Raw genomic sequence first — 12106 nt, forward strand, 5'->3', positions numbered from 1 at the left:
GGTTTTTTTTTTTTTTTTTTTTAAGTCTAACCGACGTGGGATGCTGGAGATCGAGCAAATAGAGCTCAAAGTTGAAGAGAAGAATGTAGTAACCTCTTGAGAAGTCCCTTGTCTATATATGCATTTGATAATACCAACTGGTCTTTGTAAACTGGAAACGTTCTATAAATACTAAAGATTTATTATTATTGGCATTTGCAAGAAAAGTAATCAAATTGAGTGTTTAGTTGGTTATTGCAATGACTTCAAGATATTTATTTTATATTTATTAAAGGCTACAACGTGAACAAAGAGTTGGGAGAGAGAGATAACACGGTAAAAATAGCATTAGGATATGTCCTAACAAAATGTCTGTCCTTGAGAAAGAGGCAGGTGGAGAAAAGAAGTAAACCATAGAAAGAAGTTAGTTATCTGACCAAAGCGATGAGAACATCATTCATCAGCTAAATTTTGTTAATGAGTTCATATAATACGGGCCCACTGGTCTTCGAGTCATAACATAAGTATGTGGTGGATACTGTGATTAAATAATTTTGAGTATTTAAACCAACTTAGTCACACATTATTGAGTGGACCGCATAATTTGCACCCCTAAAATCCTTTTATGGGTTAAATTGTTGCCATACGGAAACTTGAAACATAGATATCTGAAGTTCTTTTGAGTTTTAGAGTATTGCTAAGGGAAAAAAAAATGTGTAATCAAATGAAGGAAAGGGTTTTTAGAGGAAGGTATATTTTGTGTAAATGAACTTTGATTATTGATGTAACTGGTTTAAGCTTCTTCTTCCTCACAGCTATTAGCACCTATTTCTGAAGGTATTTTATATTTTGGTGATGCTTCCATGAATGATTTTTTGAAATAGTGTGAAGTTCTTTATTCTACCTGCCAACAACTCATTTAAAGAGCCCTAAGCAAAAACCACAACAAAATTATTTTAAATCCAGTTTTCCTTTATATGGTTACTGATGTAATCCAGTTTTAATTGGCAATTTTCACTTTCAAATCCATTTTCAATTAAAATAGTGAGTAGCAATTTTTCCTGCTCACTTTAAAATGAGAATCTGTGCTATTTTTGAAAATATGACATGTAAGGCAGATCATTGTCAAAATGTATGTCATCTTGAGATGACTATATTTAGCACCAACAAAGGAATGCATTATCTAGGTTTTTGAACAGTATTTTTCCCCTAAAATTTCACTTGAAGTATTTAGGTTAAGGTTTTACTCATGAATAAAATGAGAATTGGGGATTGAGATTGCTTACAACCAAAGTGGCATGGAATAATATACTTTGTTCATTAAAAAAATTAAACTGTTATTTTGAAAAGCCCTAGAATAAAAAAAAATTCAAATATACATGAGAGGGGCCTAGCATGTGCGAAGCACTAGGTTCGATTCTCAGCACCATACAAATACAATAAAGGTCCATCAACAACTAAAAAAATTTTTTTAATAAAAATAAACATGAGAGTTGTATATAGGAGATGGGCAGTTGTCTAAAAGTTTTTGCAAAAAGAGGTCTTTTAGCATATTTTATAATTTTGTACACCACACACAAAAAATCATACACACAAAAAAATCTTGGTAGTTTATAATTCAGAGGGAGAATGACTTACAAACATTTCTTAACAATTTCACGTATTTCTTTTCTTATTTATTCAATCTGTAGTTCATATCACCTGTGAAGTTTCTTTCATGGTCTCTCTTCTGATTTTCTAATTGCATAGTTACATATTACACATATTTGAAATTGTTATATTTTATTCTTTTACATAAATATTCAATGTTTAGTTTGACTTAATTTATGGTCCTGTACTTGTGTGTGTGTGTATGTGTGTGTATATGTATGACTTGTGCTGTGGATTGAACCCAGGGCTTGTGCATGCTAAGCAAATGCTCCAACACTTGTATATATTTTGTACATTCTAGGGTAGGCAGATTTCATATATATATATATATATATATATATATATATATATATATATATACACACACACATACATACATACACACATATACATATATACATACATATACATATATACACACACACACACACATATATTTTCTTAAGTTGTAGATGGTCACAATATCTTTATTTTTATGTGGTGCTGGGGATTGAACCCAGGGTCTCACACATGCAAGGCAGGTGCTCTACCACTGAGCTATAGCCCCAGCCCTAGGGTAAGCAGATTTTAACCCAGAAATTTACCTTAACTCGTAGTTATTACTTGTGTTATAAAGTTAATACAACTATATTATACTTATGGTTAAAATTTATACATAACATGGGGCTGGGATTGTGGCTTGGCGGTAGAGTGCTCCCTTAACATGGGTGGGACCTGGGTTCAATTCTCAGCACCACATTAAAAAAAAAAAAAGGCATTGTGTTGTGTTCATCTACAGAAAAAAAAAAAAGATTCATTCTCTCTCTCTCCCCCTCTCTCTCTCTCTCTCTCTCCCCTAAAAAAATTATGCAGAACATAAAAAGGTGTTCGCATAATCTGACACTTCTGTTGTTAGTATTTTCTAGTCTTTTCTGCTTACAAAGGATTTTTTTCCGCTTGTATTGTCATATCTCAATGAAAGCATCTTGGAAAGCATCTGATGTAGTAGCTTCCATCTAGTAAGTGCTCAACAGTTCAACAGATTCTTTATTCCTCCTTTTTTTTTTCCCTCCAGAGTCTCTTCCTCTTTGTTCTCAAATTAGAAGACAAGTAAATTGGGTGGGACTCCATAGGTAGGTTTTGAGGTTAGTGAGATTTGCTTCCGCCTTCCTCTCTGTGCTCCTTTCCTATCCTTTCTTCCTCTTTGATTCTTTCTTTTTCTGATCAAATTGGGTCTCCCCTTTGTCCCTTTTCATTTTCTCACTGTGTTCCATTCATTTAGATAATGGAACCACAAATTGAAAATCAAAAGAAACTTCTAAGCCATAGAAATGCCTAAATATTGGTACTTTTTACATTAAAATATGGATTTACATTCTGTCTTGAAAAACTGGAAAATCTGGGCAAAATTGGGGCAACATTTCTACATAGTAGCAACACTTTGGAACCAAGCAGTGGTTGCCCTAGACAGGGTATACATTCTCCATTTGACATAGTCTCCATGATCCCCTATTGTTTTACAACTAATCATACTCATTTATGTTACCTTCAGTTGCATTACATAGCATTTATATTACCTGGCCCTAGACACTTGAATATGCAGTTCCCTGATCTGGTATGTATTAGGGCAAGTCTGAAGGAAGGATGATATGATAGAAAGTCTGCTGGGCTTAGAACTGGGTGCTTGTACCTTACATGTTTTTGTGACTCCTAGAGCTTGCTATAAATAGAAGTTAAGTACTTATTTACCATTCTTCTGCCTCCTTACCCCACTGACTTGTTTGGAGACAGAGGTCTAGGTCTTCTAATTCCCAGCTATGTTTTTCAGTGAAAGATCATCTTCCACTTTGTAGAGAGGCTGAAGAGGCCCAGACTCCTCCAGCAGTTATCACGGCCATTTGCTTGGAAAGACAACTTCCTGAAGCCCCAGGTTACTGATTGTTTGTCTATGATATTTAGAATAACCCGCCCCCTTTTATCTTCTACTATTATTTAGTTAGCTATCATGAGCCTTCCTTTTGTAGATGTCAATCATATCTTATTTAGGCTGTTTTAGATCCACAGTTTTTCTGTTATTTGTCATTCATCAAATATAAATTGAGCTTGTACTTGATATTGTGTGAAACACTAAGGATATTGAGAGGATTGAGCAATTCTTATCTTTCAGGGCTCATTGTATGGTGAATATACTTTGAAAAGTATCATATATAGTTTTATGAAAGCAAAATATTATATATAATTGTTAGAGAAGAATGTCAAAGCAGGTTGAAAGTAAGATTCTTGGTTTTCAGTGAGGAATTGTGTATTGGTAGGAAGGAAAATTCTCACTATTTCAATAGGTAAAATTAGATCTTATTTCATATTTTTAAGTTGTGATGAAGTTTATGAAGGATTTTCCAATTTTTTTTAGTTGCTGATGGACCTTTATTTTATTTATTTATATGTGGTGCTGAGAATCGAACCCAGAGCCTCACACACGTCACGCAAGTGAGCTACCTCTGAGTCACAGCCCCACCCCCTATGATGGGTTTGTAGCTTAATTTTTAAAGAATAAAGTTGCAACTTTGTTAAATAGATACAGTGAAGTTATATTTATGTTTCTTGCACAAGTAAAAAATGATAAAAAATTAGGATTGCATTTTATGAAGCTATAAACAATTTGTTGTTTATTCCAAAGACTGTAAGAATTAGGTTTTAACATTTACTTGAAGTACATAGTTAAGTGTTTGAATTAAACCTTTCTTAAAAGTTGAGATGAAGAATTTGCTTGAGTTCAATGGAATACAGATTTAATGTGCAAAAGAACTGAACAGACACTTCACAGAAGAAGAAATACGAATGGTCAACAAATATATGAAAAATGTTCAAAAATCACTAGCAATTATAGAAATGCAAATTAAAACTACACTGAGATTTTATCTCTTTCCAGTCAGAATGGCAATTATCAAGAAGACAGATAACAATGTTGGCGAGGATGTGGGGAGAAAGGTACATTCATACATTGCTGGTGGGACTAAAAATTGGTGAAACCACTGGGAAAAGCAGTATGCGGATTCCTCAAAAAACTTGAAACGGAACCATCATTTGACCCAGTTATCCCACTCCTCAGTTTATACCCAAAGAACTTAAAATCAGCATACTATAGTGATGCAGCCATATCAATGTTCATAGCAGCTCAATTCACAATAGCTAATCTATGGATCCAACATAGGTGCCCTTTAACAGATAAATGGATAAAGAAAATATGAGATATATATATATATGAATATTATTCAGCCTTAAATAAGAATGAAATTGGGCTGTGGTTGTGACTCAGCAGTAGAGCGCTCGCCTAGCACGTGCAAGGGCCTGGGTTCGATCCTCAGCACCACATAAAAATAAACAAATAAAGATATTGAGTCCAACTACAACTAAAAAATAAATTTAAAAAAAAGAAGAAGAATGAAATTATGGTATTTGCCAGTAAATGGATGGAACTGGAGGTTATTATGCTAAGTGAAATAAGCCAATCCCCAAAATTAAAGACTGAATGTTCTCTCTGATATGTGGATGGTGACTCAAAATAGGTGAGGAGAGGGGCATTGGAGGTTCACCAGATTGGACAGGGGGGAGTAGGGGGAATGGTGGGGGGATGGGAAGGGGAAAGGCAGTAGAATGAATTGGACATAACTTTCCTATGTTCATATATGAATACACGACCAATGTAACTACATATCATGTACAATCACAAAAATGGGAAGTTATATTCCATGATATATAGTATGTCAAAATACGTTTTACTGCCAGGCGTGATGGTGCATGCCTGTAATCCCAGCTGCTCAGGGAGGCTGAGGCAGGAGGATCACGTGTTCAAAGCCAGCCTCAGCAAAACAAGGCACTAAGCAACTCAGTGAGACCCTGTCTTTAAATAAAATACTAAATAGGGCTGGAGATGTGGCTCAGTTCTTGAGTGCCCCTGAGTTCAATCCCCAGTGCCAAAAACAACAATAACAAAAATTCTATTGTCATGTATAACTAAAAAGAACAAATAAAAAATATATTTCAAATTTTTAAAAATGCAGATTTAAAACAGTCACTATCTTGACAATTCTATTCTCCTTGGAAAAGGAGATAATAATACAATGAAACAGCTATTTTAAATAATAGAGAGCTATGATTTCAAATTCTTTTGATTCTTGCATTATTTGCTATTCTTGAAATATTTCAATTGCATATCTAAAAAGTGAAGGGAAATTAATAAAAATTATGAAAATTAGAAGTTAAACATAGATGTAAATAAATTCTATAACTGAATCATTAACATTCATATTTTAAGAAAAATTTGTTATGGGTGGCAGTGCTCAGTGGTAAAATATGTACTTAGTATGAATGTGGCCTTGGGTTCAATCCCCAGTAGCCTCCCCAAAATATGTTATACTTACTGTTACATTCTACTATTAGACTTATTCTCTCATGGCTTGACTTCATATCTTAATATCTTACCTGGAAATTATTTTATTCTAGAAACATTTTATCAAGCAATTAAGTCATTTTTAAAAACTTCTCAAAGCCTATTTTTCATAAGTACAATGAAAATTGATACCAACATTAATATTGCCATTGAGCATGTGATTTACATATGTGTAATGTTTCATGCATGTACTTAAAATAGGTAATAATATTGAATGACAGAGTGACTAAGTTAGGAAACCTGGAATCTAGTTCCTTGTTCCACTACTCAGCAGCTTGTAACCTTGGATAAGTCGTTGAATATCTTTCTGCCTCTCATTTCTTTATATGGTAAATGAAGGGGTTGAATTGTTGAACTAGATGATTTGTAAGGTTCTTAGAAAATGAGTTCTAAAATTCCATGATTCTTAATCTATGCACAACCAGACCCAAAATTTAATTTTGCAAGGGAAGGTACTGGAAATTGAACCCAGGGGATCTTTACCACTGAGCTACATTCTGGGCCCATTTTTTATTTTGAGATAGGGTCTTGCTAAGTTGCTCAGGGCCTCACTAAATTGCTGAGGCTGGTCTTGAACTTGTGATCCTCCTGCCTCAATCTCCCAAGTCTCTGGGATGACAGGTGCAAGCCACCATGCCTGGCCTCAAATAAATTTTGGCAGGCAATAAAACCTGTTCAAAACAGTTCATTTTCTGACTTAAACATACTTTTAAATTTAATCTCAATGGTAACCCATTTGGCTCCAACTAGAAATCTTGTTTTTTAGAGGGTTTCTTTTTTTTTTTTTTTTTATTGCTTTTGTGATACTAGAGATTGAATCCAGAGACACACTGGCACTAAGCTACACTCTCAGCGCCGCCTCCCCAATTTTTTCTAATTTCTTTAATTTTGAGAGAGGGTCTCACTAAATTGCTGAGGTTTTCTAATTTCTTTAATTTTGAGAGAGGGTTTCACTAAGTTGCCTCAGCCTCCCCAGTCACTGGGAGTACAGGTTACAGGTGTATAACCGAAGAACGAACCCAGAGGGGTTAAACCACTAAGCCACATCCCAAGCCCCTTCCCCCTCACCTTTTTTTTTTTTTTTTTGAGACAGGGTCTTGCTAAATTGCCGAAGCTGGTCTTGGAACTTGCATCCTTCTGTCTCAGCCTCCCAAGTCCCTGGGATTATAAGCATGCACCATGACACCCAGCTTGGGTTCATTCTTTTTTTTTTTTTTTTTTTTTAGTTGCAGATGGATACAATACCTTTATTTTTTATGGGGTGCTGAGGATCGAATTCAGTGTTTCACAACGTGTGAAGTGAGCACTCTACCACTGATCTATAACCCCAGTCCTTGGGTTAATTCTTGGCAGTAGTTATCTCCTCACTTCTATCCCTTCAAATCAAATTGATCAAAGTTCTTTCTATAGTGTCCCCACTACAACGTAAGTTTCACAAAGGGACTTTGTCTTTTTGTTCACTTTCATATCCCTAGAGCCTAGGATAGTTGCCTGGCATATAGTAGGAGATTAATAAATTTGTTAATATGGGTCGCCATGTCCTTTCAATTCCACTCCTAAAATGTCTATTCTGACTTTTCATTCCTAATGCTACTATCATAATTCAGTTCCTTGCCTTCTCTTGCCAAGATCATTGTATTTGCTCTCCTCTTACTAGCCTTTCCCCATTTTACTCCATTCTCTGCGCTGCTAGAACAGTCTTTTATTTTTTACCCTCCTAGAATACATACAGATTAAGTCATGCTCCAGCTTAAAAAATCTTTGTTGTAGGCTGGTCTAGCATGTGTGAGGCACTGGGTTTGATTCTCATCACTGCATATAAATAAATGAATGAAATAAAGGTCAATCAACATCTTAAAAATATTTTAAAGAAATCTTTGCACCCATTGCCTATAGTATCAAGTCTAAAGTTTTTATTATTATGGCATTCAGCAATCTTTCTAGCCAGTGCCCAGCCTATATTTCACATTTAGCTATAATCATTGGACAATTCATAGCTCCACAAACTTGCAAATTCTCAGGCATTAGTAGTTTTGTTAATATTGGTTCTTCTGTTTATGTGCCTTACTTCCTTTTCTACTTTGTGAAATCCTATTTATTCTTTAACTCATGTCATCATCTCTTTGAAACCTTTTTAACTGAATCCATTCCTTAACCACACTGTACTCTTTTCCATGTTTCTATAGCTCTGCTATAATATTGCTATTATAGCACCTAAGACTTTGTATTATAACAATCAGTTGTGGTCCTGTCTATTTTTCTCACCAAAGATACTTGATTTATAATAAGGGTTTATCTCTTATTCATTTTTATTCATAAGGGCATAATGTTTGGCACATGGTAGATTCTTCTAAGAAAGATACTGTCTTATAAATAAAGATCTAATCTGTCAAATTTGAAAAAAAATGCAACTCTTTTGATAAATCACATACAGCCTATATTAGTATTGCAATATTTCCTATAAACTCTGGTGAATATTTTACCTTCATTTAATATGAATATTTAATATGATAGACTAGCTTACTAAATCCATTTATCATCCCATCTTTTATCATCCTTAACTGTGACCAAACTCTTATTGATGAACCACATTCAACCTTACCCTTTAGTTAGTGTTTAATTATATTTCTGTCTTTCTTTCATGTGTGTGCAGACATTAATCTTATTATTATTTTTTTTTCTTTTTGGCACTCAACTGCTAAGTCACATCCCCAGCCCTATTTTGTATTTTATTAGAGACAGGGTCTCACTGAGCTGCTTAGTGCCTCGATGTTGCTGAGGCTAGCTTTGAACTCTCGATTCTCCTGTCTTAGCTGCTGGGATTACAAAGGTATGCGCCACCATGACTGGCTTAATTTTATTCTTTTTTAAAATATTTTTTTAGTTGTAGATAGACAATATCTTTATTTATTTTTACGTGGTGCTGAGGAACGAACCCAGTGCCTCACGTGTGCAAGGCGGGCACTCTACCACTGAGCTACAGCCCTAGCCCTGAGCTACAGCCCCAGCCCAATTTTATTCTTTTTTTTTTTTCAATGTTTATAGCAGCAAAATTTATAATAGCTAATTTGTGAAACCAGGCTAGATGCTCTTCAATAGATGAGTGGATTAAGAAACTGAGGTATATATACACAATGGAATATTATTCAGCATAAAAAGAGAATAAAATTAGGACATTTGCAGATAGATGGGTGCAGATGGAGAATATTATGCTAAATGAAGTAAGCCAATTTCCCAAAAAAGCAAAAGTCAGATTTTTTTTTCTTATATTAGAATGCTGATCCACAAAGGGGATGGGGGAGAGCATGGGAGGAATAGCAGAACTTTAGATAAGGCAAAGGGGATACATGGAAAGGGAAGGGGCATGGGGGTAAGAAAGATGGTGAAATGAGATGGGCATCATTACCCTAAGGACATGTATAAAGACACAAATGGTGTGACACTACTTTATGTACAACCAGAGCCATGGAAAATTGTACTCTATGTGTACTAGGAACTGAAATACATTCTGCTGTGATATATAACAAAGAAGAATGAATAAATAATTTTTAAAAATGTCCTAGGAAGGGCTGGGGATGTGGCTCAAGTGGTAGCGCACTCGCCTGGCATGCGTACGGCCCGGGTTCGATCCTCAGCACCACATACATACAAAGATGTTGTGTCCGCCAAGAACTTAGAGGTGAAAAATTTGCCACATAGGTGCATGTCTGTGGTTTGGATACTCAATACAGCCAAATATCAATATGTGTGTGTGTTGCTTCTTTTTGAAGTTTAAAAACCATTTTTGTCTTTCTAGAGGACCCGGTGTTCTCTCGAGGACCTCAAGGCACCAGAGATAGAGGGAGGCACAGGATGCTCAGAATCACCTAGGCCTTTTTCCCAATTTTATTCTTGATGACAATTCATCTAGTCTGCCTGAGCTTTCATTTAGAAAGTGCAGGTGGGACTGAATTGTTATGTTGCTGCTGCCCCTTTAAGGTGGCCAAGAACATTGCATGTGCCTACTCAGAAAAAAAATTATTTAACACTAGCTTCAAAAAAAACCTATGAGATTTCAGATATAAAATCTTTTGGCTTCTTATACTGAGTTTAAGAAATTGTTAAACTGATTTTCACTTTGCATTCTAAAATACTGTGAGTAAATGTATAGTGTAACCACTTCCTTTCTAGCATGACAAACTTGATCTGATAGGATGTTCTTGTCTGTAATTCAGCAGATCTCAAATGTTCTTTTAGAACTCTTGGGAGTTCACCTGAGTGTGGTGGGGCATGCTTGTAATCCCAGCTACTCAATGACTTGGGAGGCTAAAACAGGAAGACCACAAGTTCAAAGCCAGCCTCAGCAATTTACCAAGACCCTGAGCTGGGGCTATGGCTCAATGGTAGAGCATTTGCCTAACACACTGAGGCCCTGGATTCAATTCCTAGTACCTCCAAAAATAAATAAAATAATAATGATGATGATGATGATGATGTCATTACTTATCAAAGCCTTAAGCAGCTTAGTGAGACCTTGTCGCAAACCAAAAACATAAAAAGGGCTGAGGATGTAGTTCAGTAGTAAAAGTTTCTGAGTTCAATCTTCAGAACCAAACAAAACCCTGGGAGTCCCCTGGACCCTTTAAGAATCAATGAAGTCCTTCCTTCTCCAAATATATATCTGTATGATATTATGTTTTCTTTGTAGATTTAATTCAAAACAATATATTGCAATAGTTTGAATGTAGAAGCAGATAAAGCCAGAATTAAAGAGACTTATTAAAATGTAAAACAGTGCCGCTCTCTCTGATTAATTTTTTTGGAAAATATAGTTATTTTTCATAAAATCTTTTCATGTTTATAACAATGAGGTTTGCTATTTTTATATTTTTAGGATAAAAGGTCTATTATTTTATTTTTATATAATAGCAATGAGCAATCCAAAAATAAAAATTTTAAATGATACTACTATTGTTATTTTAAAGTTTCTAATACATTACATATCTACAAAAATAATTCATATAAGTAAAATTTGTCTAGGATCCTCAGTAATAGGCCCACACCTTAGCCCTGCACCCCCAAAATTTGAAGCCCCCTCTTGTAATTCGTAGCTTTTCTTTCAGAAGGCACATTTTTTTTAACATCACACAGTTTATTTTTCTATGTGTTTATAAACTTTCACATTATCTAATTAAACATTTTATAAACTAAAAGTATAATAAGTCTTATTATACTTTTGTAATTATATTTTATCTCATCTAGACTTTGACCTCTATGAGAACAGGTATTTTACCCTATTCATCATTATATTATGTAGTACTGTATCTAGAAGACAGAAAGATGGTCAAAATGTATCTTTTGTGGTATCCGGCATTAACAGGGGCACTCTCCACTGAGCTACATCCCCAACCTTTTTTATTTTTTGTCTAAGTTTCCCAGGCCTCAAACTTGCAATCCTTCTACCTCACCTTCCCAAGTAGCAGAAATTACAGGTGTGTGCCACAGTGGCTGGAAATAAATGTTTCTCAAATTAATATTTATCCATTTTAACTAATTTAATCTCTGCTCATTTATTATTTTTTTAATATTTGTTTTTCAGTTGTAGTTGGACACAATACCTTTTTTTTAACTTATTTATTTATTTTTATGTGTGCTGAGGATCCAACCCATGGCCTCACACTTGTTAGGCGAGTGCTCTACCACTGAGCCACAACCCCAGCCCTCATTTATTCTTACTTCTATCATACTTACCTGCTTTAGATTGATGAAATAATAGGCAAACTAACTAGTGTATGTGACATATAGGAGTTCAATTGTTAGTTTTCCAACCTTTTCTTTTATACAGTGTAGACAGCAACTCTAGGCTTTTTTTTTTTTTTTTTTGGTACCAGGGATTGAATCCCAGAACACTTTACCACTGAGCCACATCCCTGACTGCCGCAGTCTGGCTGGGCACAAAATCACGAGCCACCACACAGCTTGTAGATTCAAACAGCAACTCTTTATTCCCGAACTCACACCAGCCGTATACAAACACGTTCTGGGGAAATCCACGTTCTCTGCCCAAAT

At 35.1% G+C, this 12106-nt stretch overlaps 1 protein-coding gene across 4 annotated transcripts in view; it reads left to right on the plus strand.

Moving 5' to 3' along the window:
- The first annotated feature begins 3370 nt into the window (after window positions 1-3370).
- The window catches only part of Nexn (nexilin F-actin binding protein), a 48957-nt gene continuing 40221 nt past the window's right edge, over window positions 3371-12106 (plus strand). Inside the window, exon 1 of one of the 4 annotated variants that reach the window (XM_015490547.2) lies at window positions 3371-3538. The gene's annotated coding sequence lies outside the window, so the exon portion shown is untranslated. The remainder of the gene's footprint in view (window positions 3539-12106) is intronic. The other 3 variants (XM_015490544.2, XM_048814127.1, XM_048814126.1) reach the window with 3 other exon arrangements.

The sequence above is a fragment of the Marmota marmota genome, unplaced genomic scaffold (genome assembly GCF_001458135.2).
Source record: "Marmota marmota marmota unplaced genomic scaffold, marMar, whole genome shotgun sequence".
Classification (NCBI taxonomy): Eukaryota; Metazoa; Chordata; class Mammalia; order Rodentia; family Sciuridae; genus Marmota; species Marmota marmota.